Genomic DNA, 21668 nt, shown 5'->3' on the forward strand with positions numbered 1-21668 from the left:
AAACCTGATTTTTGTTTGTAACCAGGAGCTTAAAACTTGTTTTGGCTAGTAAATTTTTTGGGGAACTTTCAGAAGCCTTGACTCCCTAACTATCCTTTAGTTAAATTAAGTTGCAGTCTCACAACCTTTTTCTTTTGGGGGTTGGTTGGGGCTGGAAATGATGTTTTCACTTTAAGCTGCTTTAGCAAGTACTGCTGTGAAGAAGAATGATCATGATATTGTGCCCTTATATGATCCTTCCCACAAATATAACATTAGTGACATAAGAACAGACTTCCTTAAGGAAGTTCCTTAACTGAAGTGTTATGGCATACATCCTAATCAGTTCAGTACAGACCATATTTATCTAAAGACATAACTTATTTACTTCAGATGCATGTACAGAAGGAAACAAAGCAATAAAGTGAGATTAAACAGTAAGCAGACAAACTCTTCATTAGTTAATGGGTCATGCACTCATAGCTAGCTAGCAGTATTTTGAAATACCCACAGGAGCTATTTCAGCTTCTGGGTCTTTCAAATTACTTTCAGAATTTTACATTTTAAAATCTTTTGAGTGATAGCTAAAGCACACATTTAACAGCTGAAGAAAAAGAATAGTACAGCACTATCCTTAAACTTTTTATACTATTGATGTATGAGACAGAAACTGATCTTGGACAAGAATGTCAGTTTGTTTCCCAGAATATCACAAAAACCTGATGGTATGAAGGACAGATCTTTTCAACATATCAGATGCACAAGCATACGTATTTTGAGTGTTCCCCTTAGGTAGTTCTGAACACGCATCTATAGCAGTATGTCAGACATACCCTTTTGAACAGTTGCTTTCTTTAAGTGTAATTTTAGTCTGCTATGAAGTGATTCAGGTTTTCAAGAAGGGACTCCAATCTGATGGCTGGAACAGTCATTTTAGAAACATCCTGTACTTATTTGTTAACCAGCTTTGCTCATGACTAAATACCATGCAGCCAGCTTTTTTCCTCTCCATCCCACCTTTTAAAAACAAAAGCAGCCTCAGGCCATCAGGTCTTCCCCATCACCTGTTAATCTCCAGGAAACAGCTTCTTTCTCAATTGTTGCTTAACTAATGCAACATTTAACACTCCAGATGAATCACCACGGAGCTACTAGTAAGCTTTTGACTCTACTGTCCCTTCACCTCCACAATATTAAATTTACTGATGAAAGTGTCAGAACTCAGATGAGCTCCACTTTGAAAGGTCATTCTAGAGCCCACATTTGCCTCTGATACTTTCTTACCTCTTTTTGAATCTGTTCCTAGATTCTGGTAAATGAATTCATTTCTACGATGTAGTTCATTCTGCTTTTCAGAACTCATGACAGCTGTATAGTTTTTGTTCTTCTTAGCTGGAAAGCTCCTAGAAAATTATTTTGAAGTTTAGGGATTCAGGGTTTAGTATAATACCTACAGTGATTCCCCACAGGACATTATTAAACATCAATGTAAAGTAATCTCTTGGTAGAGGCACTGAAGAGACAGAAGTTCCAATGAACAGAAAAGAATTTCTCTTTCTCATCCAAGCTTAACAAGAAACTACAAGAAACTCCCATGGATGATGGAAACAAGAGGACAGAAGGATCAATGGATTTGTTAGGAACCCTTTCCTCAACAACATGCGTATGTATTTATATATATACACACACATATATATATAAAATGTGTATTATATAAGTACATATACACACCTTTTCCCAAGCAGCTATTCAAAAGGATGGCCAAGGATGAAATCCGTTGATGTTTTTGCTGGAGTTCTAGCTTGTTCCTGTGCATTATTTCCCCCCCACAATTTCGTCAAGCAGAATGGCCTATGTGTAATAGAAATAGCGTCAGTCAGCAAGATCTTGTCTTCAACTGTTAACGCTTATAACCAGCAAATAAAATGACCCAGAAATCAGAAAAGGAAATCTCAACTTTTTTTTTCTTTACTTCTATCCTTGTAATTCCTCACTATCCCAACCAGGAAGAACATGTTGTCTTTCAGGCAGCTGCTGTAGCAGTGGTTTTCTTCAGTTGTGCACATATCTCGCCTGCCCTCCTCGAGGAGCGAGGCTGTGGGCTGCGTTTATTGAGCAGCCTCTAGTGGCTCACCATAGGAGCTACCCTAGACTGTCACCACGTGCTGCAGCGGGTACCTGCTCATACCTTGCACAGCGCTGCCCAGGATGCTCTTGACCACGTGCTGGCCCACGAACAAGGAGGGAGAAAGACAGTAGAAAGATTATAAACCAGTAACATTGACCTCTGTGCCATAAAAGTTGATTCGATCCTGAAGCATTTACATTCTGGTAATGGCTTACAGGAAATGCATAAAACCAAAGCAAAGAAAGAAGAAAGAGCCACAGGGGGTGTGATTTGTTCCAAGTGCAGTGAGGGGAAGAAAAAAAATAATTTTCTGACAATAATATTTATCTTGGACTTTATGTAATCATTCTTCAAAGATGCTACAAATTTCCCATACTAAACAGATGCAAAATTTCCAAGATATCTCATACTCTAATGTGAAACTCTTCTAGGAATTCCTATTCCATTCACAACTTCAAAAATCTACAATTTGTGAACCTACAACAACAATCTAGTAAACATAGCAATTGTTCACCAGAAAACTAGTGCACTATGAAAGTCTTTTTAGCTGTCCTTTCATTTAGTCAGAATAGGTAGGTATTGGAGATGTTAGAGTCACAGACTAGCTAGACTCCTTTTGAAATCTTTAGGAGGCATTAGGTGAAAAGATGGAGGCTTAAGATATGCCTTGAAGATCAAAATTAAGCTTATTGGGGACTGATAAGCCCCAGTTGCTTGCCTTCTAATTATACACTATTAGGAGTCAATTTGTGATACTGTGTGAACTCATTAGTGAAACAGTATCTGACCCATGTAAGGCAGGCTACACACTGTGGAGCAGTATCTTGTAGAGAATGAAATTGCAAGGGTAGTAACTGACCTCTCTGCTATCTGCATCCAGAGACTGGGTAGTAAAATAGTCCTGTTGCTTTTCTTCTACATATTCACCTTCACTGGAGTGGCTGATGCTTCCCTGAAGGAAAGGTATTACATGTGTGAGCAGGATGAGGCAGCACACAGGAAAGCAGCCAGTGAAAGAAATCTTACGTTTCAAATCAGCATCTCTATTACTGCCTCTTACTGCAAAAACTACAGCGCTGAGCTATTCACACAGTACACGAGTATCCTTCCTCATTTAATAGGTGGCTCGTAGAGAACATTGTGCCAGAAAGAAGATCAAAACCAAGCACATAGATTTCACAGATAACAATCCCAATCCGGTTCTTACCATATAGACTCATCAGAACAGTTTGATTTAGCCATCATTTTGCCCATTCAGGAAACCAACTGTGGCAAGGTACTTCAGAAAGGCTTTTTTAATTTCTGTTTATACTATATTCACTGTCAGCACCCCAAGTACACCAGTAGGCCTTAGGTGACCAGACTCAGCTCAGCTGGAGCTTCCACCCATGTAACAGGACAAGAGCCCATTCCAGCTCAGCCCTGAGCCCTTTCCTTAGCCATGCTGTACATGTATCTGTGCCTTAGGTAGCTTGTCTCTTTGCAGTGTGATTCCTGGCCCCATCTCCTCCTGCTGCTGACTGGATCTCCCAGAACGGACCCTGGTTTGTTAACTTGCTTCATCTGGTGCTGCTGAAGGATCACTGCACACCCAAGTCAGGTATTGCAGGACTAGCCCTCACCCAGCAAAGGGGCAACCTGCACAACAGTCACCTGTACCTCCAGGGCTGCTGGCTGCTCCCAGACCCACAGAGCAGCCCCACTCATGCTGCTTCTTGACAGGGAGCTCAGGCCAGGAACAGCTTCTCAGGCCTGGGCTGAAATAGGGCTCCTGGACCAACTGGCAAGGGCTGTGGTGGAGCCCCCGCGTGATGCTGGCTGGAGCAAGAATGGCCTGTCAGTGCAGCAGGTACCCTAGGTACCTAGCTCTGGGCATAGGTTCCATGTATAACTTATCTTCATTCTGCACACTTGATATCTTCCCCAGTAGCTCTGAATACTGTATTTTAAAATAAAATAGAAAAATACTAAATGATTTGTGGTTACAGCCTGGAGGCAATGCTCTTCTTGAAAAATAAATATTACAATAATCAAGCTCTTCAGTTTTGGAAAGCAAGAAATTATCATCTTATCTGAGACATTACCACTGGCTTCTTACTGTTGAAAACAGAGAATATTTACAATACACATTAATTTTAATGGTTACAGGTAGAATCAGATTATCAGAAATGTACACTCACCATGTGAATGAAACTCATCTGAGATATCCCTTATGTCAGCCTCTGAGGATGTTTAATTTTTGTAAATAAATTAAACTGTAAAGGTTAGAAAGAATAGAGAAGACAGAATCAGACACTTCTTGGAGGGTGAGTGAAAGGACAGAGGCACAGGTTGCAGAAAAGGACATTCTGATGACATACTAGGAGATGTATTTTTCACCATGAGGTGGTCAAATGTCCAAACGTGGACCCAGAGAGGTTGTGAAATCTCTGTGTTGGAGATATTCATCAGTCAAGACTTTATCAGACAAGACCTGTGTAACTTGATTGTATGCCAGAAGTCCCTCCCAAACTATATATTCTATAATTTTTCTATTAGTAAAATCCATAAGAATGATTATATGCAATAACATACACTAATATTTATTTCAAAGAGAAATTAACGTGCGTATCTATTTTCCTGAAATATTTCTTTCTTCCAAAATATAACAGAACTGTAATTTATAAGTATAATCTTCTGGATTAGGAAGTAAACTGAAACTTGTACTTACAAAGTGCAGAAAAAAGTATCTTCAGATGTGTAATTAGTGCTGTTCTTTTGTGAGGTAGGAGATTACCAGAATTCATCACCTGGCTCCTGTTGTACTAGCGTAACTGGTTTACCCAGTATTTCTGGTTTTAGTTCATAGGTAGCACTGCTCAGGATAATTTTTAGGAACTCTCAGAGGTCAAGGGTAACAATCAATCTGATTATTTCCAGCAGGCTTAAATGACTTGATCATGTTGTCATATGAGAATAAAATTTGTTGAGGAAATTTAAAGATTATTTTTGTATTTTGTTGTGAAAACATCACATTATTTTTCTCTTCTGTGAAAGAGCCAGGTAGATTTCAGGATAAGTCTTGGAGAACTTCTGTCACAGGCACTCAGACACTGAAATAAATAATAAACCATAAAAAAAGTTAAAATGAAGGCTTCATAGGGATGAGCTTTCAATTAGAGTAATGTATCTGTTAGTTTACTGAATTTTAGGCTGCTGCTTCTACAGATGTCATACACGGAATCAAAAACAGCCACTGACCTTGCTTGTAGTTGAGACCAACCTTGGAAGCACAAAGTCAGTAACTTTTGAACTTTATAAATCTTGGCTTTTGTTTACATGTTTGGAATGTACAAACAAAAGAAAAAAATCCATCTTTTTTGCACTGGGAGGAGAGAGCGGGGCATCATTACATGCATCAATTGCTTCAGACCCGAAGTTAGCTCTCACAATGAGGCCAGCAAAATTCTTATTTTATGTCTGCATGTCAAACATGTCATGAATGACCAATACTCTTTATATCCTAGAAAGGAATCCTCAGACTCTTTAAACCTCTTGCTAGTATAAAAAACTTGCTACTATAAATGTGTTACTATATCGTATTTACACGGTTCAATTCTGAGCAAGCCGTATGGGGGAATGTGTTTTATGTGAGAGTCTTCACCTAAAGTTTCTCGAACCTCAGTGAAATTACAGAAAAGATTAATACAAATTGCCCTTATCTGACTAGGACAGGAAACAACCAAACAATTTGCATATACCCCCAGTACGGCTACAGGGGTCACTCCCATCTGCCTTTGAGCTTCCCAAACCAAAACTGCATCGTAACTACTTTTACCTTTCTTCCTGTCTTACTCTTTTCTTTTCTTACAAAGGATAGTAAGACCCCTTTACCTTTTCCTTCATCGGCTTAAGGCCAGAGCTATTTCCTGTTCTGGTGGTAAGGGAATAAGCCCTCTGGGCATCCCGACAGGTGATGGTGCGGTAACCCGAGACAAGGCCATTCAATAGGAAGGCACTGCAGCTCACTGCATTGATAACAGCACCCTCCAAGCTTGACAGTCATCCATTTTAGCTAATCTCTAGGTTTTAAATGAGCTGTACAGGAAAAAAAGCTTCCAGGTGATTTCAGATTGTCCAGACAATGCTGGTAAGTACAAAAGAACACAGGCATTCACAATCTGAAGTACTCCTCTATATATCTTTTTGAGTATAGTAAGATAGTGCAATCAAGTGTGATATTTGGTCCTTTGTTATGGGTAAGAAGTGAATTACTTTGTAATTAGCCTTGTGGCCTTCCTGTTGATAGTTTAGAACCTGAAAAGTGACAGAGCAGCTGTGTGTACACATAGATAGGCCTTCTGTTATGTTAATTTGAGTTACATTTATTTATTTGGTCCTGATCTTCTTCTGAGATTCTTCCATATGAAGTCTGTGATGTAAAAGAAATAAACTCTTTCTTCTCAGAATATTATCCAGTACAGCTGAGTGTAATATAGATTGCTTTTCAAAATTCCCCATAACCCAGTCTGTATGTTCATTCACACTTCATGAAAGTTGGAAACCATACTCTACTATCTCAGTGTATCTTACATTTTGCCTTTTTGTCTGGTTAATCTCTCAAATAATGGTTCATCACATTCCAAAAATGTTATTCTCCAAATTTTCCTTCTGACAGGAATACCAGTTTCCATTTTTTCTTTTTAAACTTATGTCAGAAAATTCAAAGCTGAACATTCATGACTCATAGAAAACAATAAAAATGAAAATGGGACTCTTCTTTACCCACCATTGGAACTCCAAGTTATTATATGATTGCTTTTCTCCCCAAGATCTTATGTTGCACATACAAGTTTTACATTTAAACATCTGGTAAGGCTGGAAACCTGGAACATAGAGTATGTTCTCTCAATTCTGAGGTCTTCCCTCAGCTGCCTCCCTTTAGTAAGTTTTTCAAAAGTCATCTGCCACAATACGTTCTGGAAAGCTGATAAACCAGTTGAGATTCAACCTCTGCTATTGGTCATGGTCCCTTAAGAATCAACCATAAACTAACAGAAGGATACAATAGGAAAAGATCCTTGAACCATTAAAATTTAAGAGCTGTCAAGAAACCTCAGTTTCATTTCTTCTGCCACTTAATTTTTACATGGAACTTTGGGTAGAGCAGAAACATCTGTGCCTCAGTCTTCTCCATCTGAAAAACAGGTTTTGTTTTCTTTCACTAGGGCCAGTTTTGTAAGCATGAATAAGTAGTTCAGAGAAATGCTCTGAAATTGGCATCTTGCCTAGGATATTGAAAAAACTGGAGAGCCTTTATTCAGCCATCTTCAGTTCAACAGAGAAATTCTAGCAATGAAGAATCTTCATTAGAAACCAACAACTGAAATAAACCTTCCTATTACTGAAAGATTCCTGCTTAGGATGATAAAATCTTTTTTATTCATAAAAGCAATACTACTAGGGGAGCAGCAGCACTGTGAGTTAGCCTACAACTCTCCACAGATTTGGTTCAGCCAGTAAAGGCAAGCATCAGGTTCTGTTTCCGTGCACAAATAACAGATATCTGCTGCAAATCTGCTGTGCAAGATGACCAGCTAATGGTATGCTGACAATGGCACAGGAGTTACAGACACAGTATCAAACATGACAAGCTTGCCAGGAATGTACTAACCAGAAAGTGCTCAGATCCAACATACCTAGACATTAAAAGCTTTTTCCTAGTGACTGCAAGTACATGAAGGAAGTGAAAACAGGAAGGAAAGGATGTAAAACACCTTCAAAATGCTGTGCTATTCTTGACATGCAATGCTAGAATTCTGGGACACAAAAAAATTATTTTCTATTCCTTCACCTAGGGCTGCAGCTTTCCTCATGAACATCATATTACAGGGAAGTAGCTACATAGTTTGCTGGATCAAGTTGAGAGCAGCTCGACAAAAACCCAGAGGCAAAGCCCAAATTCAGGTTACAGCCTCATATGACAGCAAACACTGATCATCAGAGTGGATCAAAGGGATTTGTGGCACAACGCCTTGAATTTTACCAAGTATATTCCATGATCTCTGTTCTGTTCAAGGATTCTGGATTGCAATAGCTTTGTAACACAACTGACGTTTCCCATCAGCAAGCAAGCCCTCGGGTAGGGACAGAGAAGATTACGCTGTCTAGATTTTATTATCTCTTCCCAATCTAGCCAGATATTTCAGCAGTCAAAACTTGCTGGAACTGACTTTTATGTTTTGATGGTCAATCTCCTGAAAGTTAAGGTGTTTGCATATTAGCTGCTCTTTATTACATTTCTGTTGCCTTTCAGTGTATCTCTGTTACCTTGTCATGTTTGGAATACTGAATACTATCATACTACTGAATATTGAATATTATCGTGTGAAACGATGCCTTACCAGCCCCTACTCCCATGCTACTGTCTGTTCAGAATAGCATGATCTCACCTTTCCATTGCTTTTCGTTTCCACAGGCCAGACACAGAGGAAGTTTTATAAAGCAGTGATGTGCACACACTGTTTATAGGATCTGCCTCTGCCACACTGAAATGTGGTCCTCTTGAAGTGTAAGTCAGGTGCCTGAAGGGAGGGAACCAGAAACACAGACATCTGAACACAGAGAGTGGAGAAAACCTTGTCTAATTGAAATCAGAGGGAAGAATTCAGGTAGGAAATGCAATTAGCGTACTGAAATTTGGCAACAATACCTGGACTGAAATTCTACTTTCATAGGGAATCAGGGATTTTTGATGGCCGCAGGCAGGAAAAAACTTGGCTTTGCCTTTTTCTAAAAAGCTGCCACTTTCATCAAAAAAACAAATCCAATATTGTCAGAAAGCCTTTTTTCTCCAAACTAAAATTTACATGAAATAGAAAAACAAAACAATTGAGGTTTTATCATTAAATTAAAAATTAAAAAAAACAAGTCTATGTAATTGTATCAAAGCCATTGTTCACAAATCTACAAGCTTTCTATCATGTATTTTTTATTTTGTTTTTACATATAGTTTAGAACATGTCTTTCTACAAAAATGTTCTAGTAAAAAAATAATTTTCACTAAGATTCTTCTAAAAAGCTTGTAAGAATTGATTGGCTTTAACAGAGGTCAACACTTAAAGCTGGAGAAATTTACATATTTCTTGTATATTACCAAAAAAGAACCACCAACTGGTTCCCCAGCCTCCCTGTAGAAAGCTCCAACACCTGGACAGCTCCTGAAAGTTCCCTTTCCACTTAAGACTGGCTCATGGCTGAAAACTGCTTTAATACCTATCACTGAAACTTTTCTTTCTCCAGAAAACTACCGTTATATAAAAAGATGACTTGGATATTTATAGTAAGAATGGCCAAGGTAATGATAAAAATGTGGGAAAATCTGACTCAGGGTCAGATAAAAGCAAATATAAGCAAATATAGACTTCTGAAAATAAGCTAGTGAAAGGTTGTTGTTGATGGGGAGAGGATGTGTATGGCATGGGATGGGAGGGATGGAGCTGTCACTGTGCTGACACAGAAATCGTCCTTGTCATCTTAAATCGCTGTGGACCTGGACCCTGACTAAGGATAGCGCAGGCTACCTGAGAGACCTGTACCCTGACCCAGGGTAAATAATCACCTCAGGAAAATAGGGATCTCAATTAATGTCTTATAAAAAACGATGTCATACACTTTATACAGCCCAGTTACTAACTTACAAAAAATACCCAGCATATGAAAGACTGAATATATATTAACCATCTAAAAATATAATTAGAATGTTAATTATAAGGGCCTTTTAACTGAGGTTTCTGTTTTTAAAATTAATTATAAGAGCCTTTAAATTGTTGCCACTGTTTATGTTTACATACATAAACTTGATGCTCTTTTTGTTATATTAATTTAGAAAATATAAATGACTTCAGGTTTACACAGAAATTTTGGTTTCTGAAACTTACAAAACCATGATGTCTGCTTATTTTGTGATGATAGTCATACCAATGAATATGACTCAACTTTTAGCATCAGGTTTTTCCAGTACTATATTAGTGTGAAAATGAGAGAATGAAACTCAGCAACCTCACAGAATCAGGATTGCCTGTCTAGTTTTCTCTTCTAAACTGAGATAAAAATAATATCACTTATAACCTCTGACCATTCAGATGTTTTTATGTTACTATCTTTATACCTGCTATTAACTTTATTGGGACCCACATACTTTTTAATATGAGTATGCAGAACTGGTGTTATTTTTTCATCAAAATACTTCAGGTGTTTTCTTTCCTATGCCCATAACACATATCACCAAATTACCAGAAGGTAACTAGTCACAGGGATGCATGAGCTTAGGGTGCTGATGAAAATACTGTTTCTAGGTATACACCTCATTTCTTCTGCATAAAGGTTCAGCTGGCTTTAAAAGATCAGCCCCTGACCTACCCTAGTTTCAGAACACCTTGCTACAAACTGCAATCTAGGAGGTGATCTGAGAGTGGCTTTGCAGTTCTAAGTAACAAAGAGGCTAAGCTAGATGTGTAACTTGCCTCTATATTCTTTCCAGAGGTTCAGCACAGCTGCTTGTGAAGCAGCTGTGAAGCCTGTGAAGCAGTAGCTGTACTGCTGCAATTTAAAGTCTAACACACTGAAGAAAAATATCACAGATTTTGGTGTTCTTTAACATGGCAGGCTGTAAAATACAGAAAAATATGTCCAAAAATAAGCAATAATCAAGTGTTAATAGCTGTAGCATCCCTGAAGACCAGTAAGGTGGAGAGAATGGGTGTGAACAACTGCAATCACCCAAAGAGAAGTGTCCCTGCTTGTGAATTCGAGCTGTCAGTCATCCTCTGAGTAGAGACAGTAGCAGATACACAGGTCTAGAGACCTTGGGAGCCAGCTGAAGCTAGGTTGGACCAGACCATTAAACCAAGGCCTGAGGCAAAGCTAAGAACAGAAACAAGTTATTTTCTTCTTATTTTATGCCCGTATGCACTAGTTTATGTGTAAAAACTAGTGATCACCACAGTGAAAAAAGAAAGTGTTATTTAGAGTATCTACTTAATAATTCCTCTGGCGACCTGAAACTTTTAAATCCTCAAAAGCTCCAACCATTTTGTCCAGCCTAATTAGGATTCTGACAAAAGATATTTCAGCTGATTCTTTTAATTTGCATCCAAAATTAACACAGAGGGAAGAGCCACCTTCATTGCTAGCCTGGCTAAAACTGCTGTTGAAGCAAGCTCTTCCCAACAGCAATTACTCACTGCAACAGACATGTTTTTACTTACAACCTCAAATCCACCAACCCTGCCCCAAGGGAAGAATAGCTACCCCACCTGTCAGCATGCAAATATGGTTGGTATGTTCAGTCACATTCACTGGAAAGCTTGTGATCCCACTAACAAAAAGATGAAGGTTTCTTATTACTTTGAGACACGTTTTCAAGAGATCAAAACAGTGGAACAAAGAGATACTTTAAAACTGAGAAACCAAATCTGCAAGATTTCCCAATTCTATGAAGGATATGGAGAAGCCCTAGTAAAAAAAAAGTATCTTTTTAGAGCTTCTGAAACCTAGTGCAGCCTCCAGCTTCTGAAACCTAGTGGAGCCTCAGGCTGTTAACTCAGTCTCATCCAAAATGCAAAATTGTTTTCAGGTGACACAAGCTTCATGTTTTTAGGGCATTTCATAATGTTCTGAAATAATTGCTTATAAAACCAGAACCATTAAATAATTTCAAAAGTATTGTTTGAGCTAAATTAAATAATATTTCTGTCATCATTGCTTTGTTCTTCTTATTTCTTGATATCCCAGGCTATTAGGCTGGGATATTCTCACAGGTAGGAAGTGCTAGGGAAGCCTGTCATCCAAGATCTGGGAAATGAAATGATTAAATACATGGACTAATCAAAATGTCATGGACTAATCATAAAACTAATCAGAATACATGCAAAACAAATTTTGACACTAGTCATATCCATATTATATTTTAGATCTTTCAAAAAAATGCTGTTAAAATCAGTCAGAGGTTCTGCTAACATCTTTCTTTTTTGCCCTCACCTCACCCTTACATTTACAGGCCTCTCAGGTTGGTCCTCCATGGTTGTTTTCACCTGCTATCCCAACATTTCCAGCTCGACGCCAGTTTTTGCTGCTTGTTTATTTATTTATGCCAAAAGCTGCCTTTCACACTATCCCTTAAACCTAGAAAACCCTGCTCAAATTAATTAGTACTCAACTTAAAATCCAACCTCAAGACATGTTTTTACTTTGATGCTTACAGTAAACTGCCAGTTAACAGCTGAGAGGAAGATTGCATGCAGGGAATTTTGATACCATAAACACTGTTTACTTCCAGCTTCAGGAAGTCTACTAGGTATGCAAATCACTAGACTTGTTGCTTTGTGTTGTTTCTTGTTTCTTCCATTAAATTAGTTTACTACAGCTACTGCAACATACTAAAGGAAATAAATCTCTGTGCATGGTATTAAGAACATGAGACAGAAAGTTGGCTATCGCTGTCTCTTCTGTTTGATACTGTGGTTGTATTAAGTAATATCCATGTGCCAGAATCAAAGTTGCCTAATTAACATTTATACTCGTGGTAGCGCTGTGCACAATTAACTTTTTTTTTTTTTGAGACCCATACCAATTTCAGCTAAATTTAGAAGCAAAGTTGTTCTTTTCTTACAGCGGTTAGTGAGATATTGTAAATTTTACCTGCCTTACTTTGAGAAAGGAGTTGAAGGACCAAAGCCTGCTTACTTCAGTCCTCACCCCATATCCCAAGGGAAAAATTCAGTCATCTGTAAAACACAAAAGGAAATGAAATAGACCAAACTCTATCAGATCAACTAAGCTTCACCATAATAAAATAATCTGATACTATATTATCCTGTACAAAAAGGAAAATCACCAATCCCTGAATTTTATAAGCCAAAACTCAGTTTATTCCTGATTTCTAATGTATTTTCTGTGCATAGCATACACATACACACTGGGAAAGGGCTGCTCCTCATCCTGTGAATGTACACCATTTTTTAATATTTTCAGGGGAATGTATAGACCTGCAGAATCTAGCATGTTAGCAAATTCAGACTCTTCCAAATGTTAATAGATCAAAACAATTCTTTTAGCATTACCATGTTAATGATTAACAATGGAAGCATTACCTAAGAACATTGTCCCAGGAAACACTGGCCCAGAAGAGAAGAGAACTCTTTATGGTTTGCTATGTGAAAAATACCTTGATAAATAGCTTGTTAGGAGACTCTGTGGAATTCCCATCTTAGTACGCCAGGGATGTACAGGGTTAATAGACATGAAAGCTTCCATAACTTTTCCAAAAGCATATGTTATGGTCTACACAGCAATAGGTTGAGACACAGTTTACAGATAACAACCTTTATTATTGCAGTAGTAGCTACAGAGTGTTAAAAGGGTGATTCACATATTTGTTTTGTAGTTAGAAAGGCTATTCAATTTATGCATGATGTCATGCATTTATGAGGACAAAAGGCAAGAAAATAGACATACAAAATGCTGAGCAGAATTAATCAGTTCTGTGTCATAGTATAGCCTCTGTTGTCAAATGCTATGTGAGCCTGTTCTCATTTGCAAATTCAAGCTATGACAGAAGGAAAATTTATTATATAGTTTTACAAAACACAGGCTTAGCAGGACTTGCACTAATGCCTTATTGATACAGTAGCTCTAACCCATCTTTTTGATCCCTCTTCTGATATTTTAGATTGTGAGCTTCCTTCTTTTAGCACCAATATGAAAAAGGTGCTGTAAAACCTCTCATCGGGGGACCTGAATGACTGAAAGATGTGGATAAGGAAATAAGGGAGAAACAAGAAGATGGATGTAGGAGAAAATAAAAGTTTAAAAAATTACATATAACTGTCAGGAGAGATACACAAAGAGAACATGTTGATACAAGGAACAAGTACACCAAAAATATCAGTGGAGTATGATGATGTACATGAGAAAGACATTCTAATGGGAAAAGAGCTGCTGTAGAATCAGAAAGTCTTGATTCTATTTCAAATTACCTACAATGGTTCTAAAAAATCCTAAAGAGGTTACTTAATCTACTACATTTTCTGTCTGTAAAATCAGAAAGAATACTTATCTGATAGGCAAACACAGGAATATAAAAACCTTATACATGTGTAATAAATAAATATATATTAAAAAAAGTAATCTTAAAACCTATTAAGCTTCATGTACTGAAAATGAGATTTACACAGTTGCCTCCAAACACCTGTTCCCATACAGCCAGCCCTCTGCACAGCTGCTGACCAGTGCTGCAGCTTCCCTGCTCTCCCCTCATCTCACTGGCAGACAGACACCTGTCAGTCACAGCCCCAACCCAAACCCCCCAGCCTACAGCCCCAGCACTTTCCCACATCATCTGAACTAAGGCACCTGTGCTATGTGATCTATGGCACGAAGACAGGCTGCTGTTCGCTTGAGGAGATCTCCTGTTTATGGAGCTACAGATGTAACATGCTACAGAACTGGAGAAATTCAAATCTCTAGGCTGATGGAAGCATCTTTTGAACCAAATATTTGGGTAGATCCATGACACCAGGACAAAGTCAAATCTCTGACTCAGCCTATTTGACAGGGGTTAAATGAGATAAAAAGTGTTGTCACTTACTTTTCCTGAGGCTTTTTTCCTATTTGCTAGTGGTGTCTTGCTTAGTTACAACTTCCTATGGTTTTTTTGCTGGGAAAAAAAAGGACTGAAATAGAAAAAAATATATAATTGGAAAAATACTGTAAATTAAAGGTTATGCAGAAAGTAAGCAATTGTAGAGAGCACTATGTTGCCCAACAGCAAACAGTATTCACAGCAGAAAATTCAAACAGGTGTAGGCAAAGCAACTAGAGAAGAATGCAAATACAATTATATACCTAGAAGAGTCATAATGAGAACAAAAGATGTATTGTTAATAAAAATGGAAGTCAGACACTGAAGTAAAAAATAAATATTGAGTGAATGAGTTCAATAAAAAATAAAATAAATAAATAAAGCACAGCACTTGGAAATGTAAACAAAAGGAATACTGAGAGGAGAAAATGTCACCAGAAAGATGTCGAACAGAAAAGATTAACAATGGAAAAAAGTAATTGAGGGCCATAGACCGTTTTCCAGATTGCTCTGGAGACTGGATTGGAATATGGAAGATGAAGGTGGGGTATTTATACCACATAAAGTTAAACCTTTAGTTTAAGAAAATTAATTGGGAAAGTAATCTCCTTATTTTTTAACATAGTTGACAGATGAATAAGGTACTCCTCTAAATTGCTCCAGGAGACTTCTTCCTACAGGTTAAACAAGAAGTCCAGAGGGTGACAAGTGGCTGAGCCAAATTAACAGTTCTTGGAAGGAGGGCATCCAGTCCTTCCTGGCTTCTTTTTCTTTTCTCCCCCATCTTTCTTGTATTGCCTCTGGAGTTGTATCTGATTGATTTCAAGGTCAGGCAACAAAACTCACTAACCTGGCAAAAATGTGCACCTTTGGAAGGTGTGCAAGGGCAGTTTTTTCCTGTTTTATCAGATTGAACAATCTGCAGTCAGATGAGTTCCAGAAGTGGCTCAAGGTAAGCATTGGGATCACGTAGCCAAGAGCAGAGAGGGTTACAGAAGGGTGGAGGGAAGAAAGAATTCCTTCTTGGCAGCATCAAGCCTTTAATTTAATTTAAGACATCCCCTGAGCTTATAGGGACCCAGTTTTTTAACATAACCACCTTAGTGCAATACCTTAAGTTAGATGGTGAGAACTGTGACACTGCCATCATTTCTGCCCATAGAAGAGGGTTTATTAGTGTTCTTAAATACTTTTCAAACTTATACCTTCAGATTCTGATGTCTTTTCTATTCATGTTAACCAAATCATGCCCCCCAAACTTTGAGTAAAGTAGAATTAGTAGCATCCTAAACTGCCAACCTCTCATTTGCCATTTTGTTCCACAGCACTGCTTTTTTATTATATTACTTGAAGTATTACATGCTTTCAAGAGGAAACTAGCATTAGATTTGCACACTTGTGTTTTTTATTGCAAATCTCATTACGCCTGTTGGGTTTTATTTTTAGCCTCAAACTCTTACATTATGCAAATAGATTAGAATCTGCATTTTCAAGTTTTCCTTTCTCAGTAGTGTTCACCATTTTCTTTTTTATAGAGACTTTGGTTATATATTAAAAATTTCCCTGCTTCTTTGATATACCTTATATATACTTTGATATACCTTAGTCAGGAAGGCTTTGTATGGTATTCACACTAAATTTGGCCAACATAATACTAATTTTTTTCTATTTCTACTACCCTGGCTGCTTGTAACTATTACATGAAATTTGAGCAAAAGGTGAAACAAGGATTCTACTGCCTATAGGTACAGATGTACAAACAAGCTACTACAGGGTGTGCTAGGGTGTGAACACGTAGCACATCACATGCTCTGCAGAACTTGTCTGCAACCTGTTCTTTCTCTAGTTTATTTTGTGCTATTACTACACAAAAGCGGACTTTATGATACTTTGCTAGCCAACAGGAACTTGTGTACAATAGATACATTTTCAGGCTAGGTGACCACACTGGGGCCTTCTTTCTTAAGATACAAAATCATTTCTTTCTGGGAGTTACAGCTTTTAAATATTTTTAGATAGTAGATACATCTCATATTTCAAAGACATGCACATGGCAATAGACTACACATGCAAAGACACGGTTGTAGATATCAGAAACACCATCAGGCAGAGTAAATACATCTTACAAAATTCTTCCAAAAGAAAAAAATCCTTGGAACTAGCTTTCTGGTTAGGAAGATTTTTATACTGTGGTTCCTCTGAAAATCAGAACATTCAGCACATATTTAATTTTAAGCTTAGGAGTGGTCACATTAAAGTCAGTGAGAACAATAACGCACACAACAGTTATGCAGGAACAAATTCCTTGCACAATTAGGGATTTTCCTTCCTTTTATAACATATGCATTTGATTGACTTATAACTTTAGTAAAAAAAAGCTGTTTATCCTGTGAAAAAACATGACACTATATATGCAATCTCTCCCTGTATACAACAATGTACGTGCATGAATACAGATGTGTGCACACAAACACAAACTGTTATTGTCCACTGACTGGTTCCTTGTGTTGATTGAGACCATTCATTAGCTCATTAAATCTTTTCTAAATATGTATCATCTTCTCCATATTCTAGTGAATATGCAAATATTGGAGGTTATAAAGTAAATAAATGCCAGAGGCAATGAGATAGGTACGTTACATAGAACTGAAAGCTAAGTGAGAGTTGTGTGTCATTTGCAGCATCCGCCCAGTTCAACATACTGAGCAAAAGGGTGAAAAATGGAGAGCTGAGAAGGCATGAACAAAACATCAGCAAAACTAGATTCCCATTGGATTGTTTTTTCTAAATGCAATGATTCATAATGGGCAGTCAGACTTGGAGATGATGTTTACACTCCTGAAGAAAACTGTCCGTGATAAATACCTGAAACTAAGGTAATACCTGAGATTAATACACATGAGATTAATACAATTAATAATTGTAGACTGAGAAGGAAATCCACTTTGTATGGTCTTATAAGAGATGTAGCCTTCATCTTCTTTGGCTTCTCTGAAGTAGAAATTGCTCAAAATTAAACCCATCTACGAAAAATCTGTCCTGTACTATTGCGCTCATTACATCTAAATGGAAAATACACAACCAGTCTGAAACATAATTTTAGAGGTCTGATGTTAAAACAACAATTCATGACACAGCATACCAGAAAATATACTTTCAGAAAGTAAAAATCAGGGATGATACAAGAGAGGTCTTTAATATATTAGTAATTTTAAAAATTAAAGCTTTTATTATCAGTGAAAAATGCTAGGCTTTGGAGCATATTTCTAATGTGTTACAAGTCTGGGTCTGCAACGGTTTTTTTGTTCCAGCCTTAAACCAGAATAAAAATCACTCCTTTTGCTCTGTGGGCCTCTAAGGCATCTTAAGGCAGCCTCTGGGCTCATTTCTAAAAGGAGGAGTTATATGTGATGGACTTAAAGAACTACTTATGTATGAACCCTGTAAATGTAAGGAGTAATAACCTGGGATTCCAGTCTGACCTCTGAGACATGTTGAAATCAAATACCTGAAGAGTAGGTGTTCACTCTGAAGACTTGTTGTTTTTTAGTTTCTGCAAAATTATTTTTCCAGATAAAAGTTGCTAAAATTGCTTTGTGACTATATATTCCTTACTTGTGTTTAAAAATTACTTAGAGACTTTGGCAATCAAAGGCTAAAACTTCTTCTTTAATTAAGATGTGGCAAGCTTTGCCTGTAAAGACAATTATTTATATACTTAATATATATGTATATACTTAATATATACTTTATATATACAACTCTTTGTTCATTCTAACTATACTGTGAGAAAATGTTAATTTTAACATTTTAATGTAACTTTCTCTGTTATTATTTCTCCATTATTCTCAATCCAGGAAGCCACTTGCAAAAGCCTACTAAGTTTAATTCTGTACTAGTTTAAGATGTCCTTCCTGAAATACCAATTCTAGAAAAAGTCAGCAAATTCTTTTAATAATATAATTACCTGTGCTGTATGTTGACACTTTCGTTAGACCTATACTTCTCCATGGTAATATATCATTACAGTTTTCTAACTCTTACCCTGACACTTGTGTAGCCTTGGGTACTTCCTTTCACCTTCCATTTTCCTCTGTGTAAACTGGGAGTAATAATAGCACAGACTGGTGTCACAAACAGCCTCTGTCAGCTGTGCAGAGGGTTTTTGCTTGCATGCAGGTCATCGTGGCAGCAGCTGTAATCTGTTCTTACCTCTGGCTTACATTTTGAGAAATGATGGAATTTCTACGGAAATGTTTTATATTATACACAAAACTGAACTCTTTGTCCAGCACCATCAAGCATTTGAAGATTTTAGGAATGTGAATTCTACTCAGAAAAAACACAAACAGAATTCTTCTTCATGATACAGGTGATGTTGGGGCATTAAAAGGAGTGCCCTCCTGACCCCCAGTTTATATCCTCAGGCAGCAGATAGGGTTACTTCATATCACTGCCTTAGCTTGTATAACTGGTCATAAAATTATAGTTTTAAAATTCCTGCAACACTACGTGTTACCATGAACACCTGCAGCCCTGGTTTCCATAGGCCAGTTATAAATTTAGTAGAGAAACAGTTCTTTACTTTCACTGCCTTTCTTACTATGGCTTCCCTCTATTTTCTTGTTGATTGAATGGAATCTCTTCAGTTCTGTTAACCACTGCAAAGAGGCAATTTACCATTTCCTGAGCCTGTTTTTATGCAAGTTAAAATCCTTCTTCCTTAAAAAAAAAAAAAAAAAGTATTTTAATGCTGTATTGGTTTATTTGTTATCATGTAATCATTAATTACACATCCAGAGTTAGCGTTTAAACAACAGATTTCAGAGATAGATAATTAACTGTTCAAAACAGTTCATGATGTTATAGAAAACAAGGTAAATCCTTAGGTTTTCCTGCCATTGGATACTTCAGTAATTTCTATTCCTATAATACAGCTCTTTGAAAAACTAAATAAACTGTAATATTAATCAAAATATGGGAAGTTGCTAGTTTAAGAAGCTAATATTTATCTTTTGATTCAGACAAATCAAATTGGGTTTCTTTTTTTTTTTGTGGTCCACCTTACAGAAAAATACTGATCTGGGGCATGTTTCCATGGCACAGTTACAACCTATACCAGCCAACAGAGACACCATCACACTTCTTAAACAGGAATGATGGTGAGCCACTTTACATGTGGGAAGGGGAAGAAGTAGAAAGAAAAGGAAGTGGTTTTGGCTAAAGCAGCTAAGGTGAAAAGTAATTGCCTGAAAGCATGAAAGTATTCCTAAGCTTATCACTGCCACTCTCTGTGTATTTCATTTTGCCTGTAAATTTAGAAAATGAGAAGGGATTTCCTCAGCATACAAAAAGTAATGGCAAAGTAATTTGGAGGTGTATCTGTTTGCCGTTGTCTCACTATGCTACTCCAACGTGCTGAAAAAGAGCTAGAAACGAGTACCCCTGAAATCAAATGCACTGCTGCAGCGCTTGGAGGTCTGGCAGAGGGTGACCCCTAGCCTGGGGTAGCAGGGTCCCACCTCCTTCAGTGCCATAAAGATTTAGGAACTAAGCTACTACAAGAGCAGCTGAAGCACAGAAAGGGGTGTTATCTCCCCTAATGTAAGGAGGAATGTCTGTGTGTGTGAGGAAAGTGTAAACCAGACCATGCTGTCAGGTCAGCTCGGGCTAGAGGTCTGCTCATCTCTTGCAGCTCCCTCACCTACTGGTAAAAAAGGCAGGAGAATGCTCTGTGGGATCTTAAACTGTTTCATTCCCTTTGATGTAGCTTAATGCATGTGGATAACACCAGTAATTTAAAACATTAAAATAACATCACTACTTCTCTGTGAAACTATCAGTGTGCCTAAAACTATTTATGTGCGAAAGTTTATATAAAAACAAGGAAACAAGAATTTTATAGCTAATGCAATATGAATTTGATGCTTGGGAAATGCATCATTATGTTTTCAAACACATACCAAGCATTTTTGCTTTTTTGCTGTTGTGCTCTGGATGCTAAATATTTAACTTCATTCAACCAATGGCATTCACCTGAATGAAATGAAAGATCATATCACATGGCCAATCTGACAGTTACACTGGGTTATTTAATCATCTGGTTAACTCCAGTTAAAGTTCAGTGATCCAAAGCAGGTGAAATTCTCAGTGCAGTTTGTGATAACATCTTTATGATCAGAACAGTGTACGCTTTCCTAGCTCTTTCGCCCATAGAATTTCCATGTGTTTCCAATGGTGAAAAGTTAGGAGTTAAATTTTCTGTAACTCAGAGGAAGTGAAGTATCTTGCTGTTTTTCAAACACTCTTGGTAAGTCTTGAAAACTTAAGGAAAGAAAAAGGGTTAGATGTAGGAAAAAAACTCCGAAGTTCTTACATTAAACTTCTTCAGATGCAATATTAAATTTACAAGGAATGTAAATACCAGTGAAAAAGTGAAATGTTAAAAGGCAAAATCAACGTAATTTTTGATTTGAGGCTCCCCCTCTTTATACAAAGTTGCTCAACTTAAGCCATTACATAAAATGGCATGTGATAATAAAATAGCGTGGGCATTATTCCACAAATAATTTGCATTATCCTGTTCTTATTCTTTAGTGTTTGCATTGGTGATGAGAAGCTATCAGGTCCCTAAGTGCACTAATAACCCTTATTGACCCTGATTAGCTACCCCTGGGGTCTCCATGGCACAGACCCTGCCTATAGGTCCCAGAGTTCAGCCCCTGCTTGAGCCAAACTGCTGGAGTGCCTGTTTTGAATTCTGCCACAGCCATGCTGGTGCTTGGCCATGTACCTTGTTGATACAAGCCCTGACCTATGGACTGACTTCCCAGCTTGCCCTCAGTCCTGACTAACCCCTGTGGTCCCGCTTGGTGGTCACTGGGCTGTATTTGATGCTGGTTATTCTCGACGGACCTGATCCTGACCCTGATGTACACA

The 21668-nt window shown here is 37.6% G+C and overlaps 1 long non-coding RNA gene across 1 annotated transcript in view; it reads right to left on the minus strand.

The window, feature by feature from the left end:
• Positions 1-1268: 1268 nt before the first annotated feature.
• Positions 1269-21668, minus strand: part of LOC130159250 (uncharacterized) — a 132985-nt gene continuing 112585 nt past the window's right edge. Inside the window, exons 6-13 of the long non-coding RNA XR_008825678.1 lie at positions 14736-14820; positions 12788-12873; positions 8539-8670; positions 4818-5199; positions 4288-4362; positions 2967-3059; positions 1711-2204; positions 1269-1382 (exon numbers count right to left, since the gene is read on the minus strand). This is a non-coding gene — a long non-coding RNA (uncharacterized LOC130159250). The remainder of the gene's footprint in view (positions 1383-1710; positions 2205-2966; positions 3060-4287; positions 4363-4817; positions 5200-8538; positions 8671-12787; positions 12874-14735; positions 14821-21668) is intronic.

Source organism: Falco biarmicus, chromosome 15 (genome assembly GCF_023638135.1).
Source record: "Falco biarmicus isolate bFalBia1 chromosome 15, bFalBia1.pri, whole genome shotgun sequence".
NCBI lineage: Eukaryota > Metazoa > Chordata > Aves > Falconiformes > Falconidae > Falco > Falco biarmicus.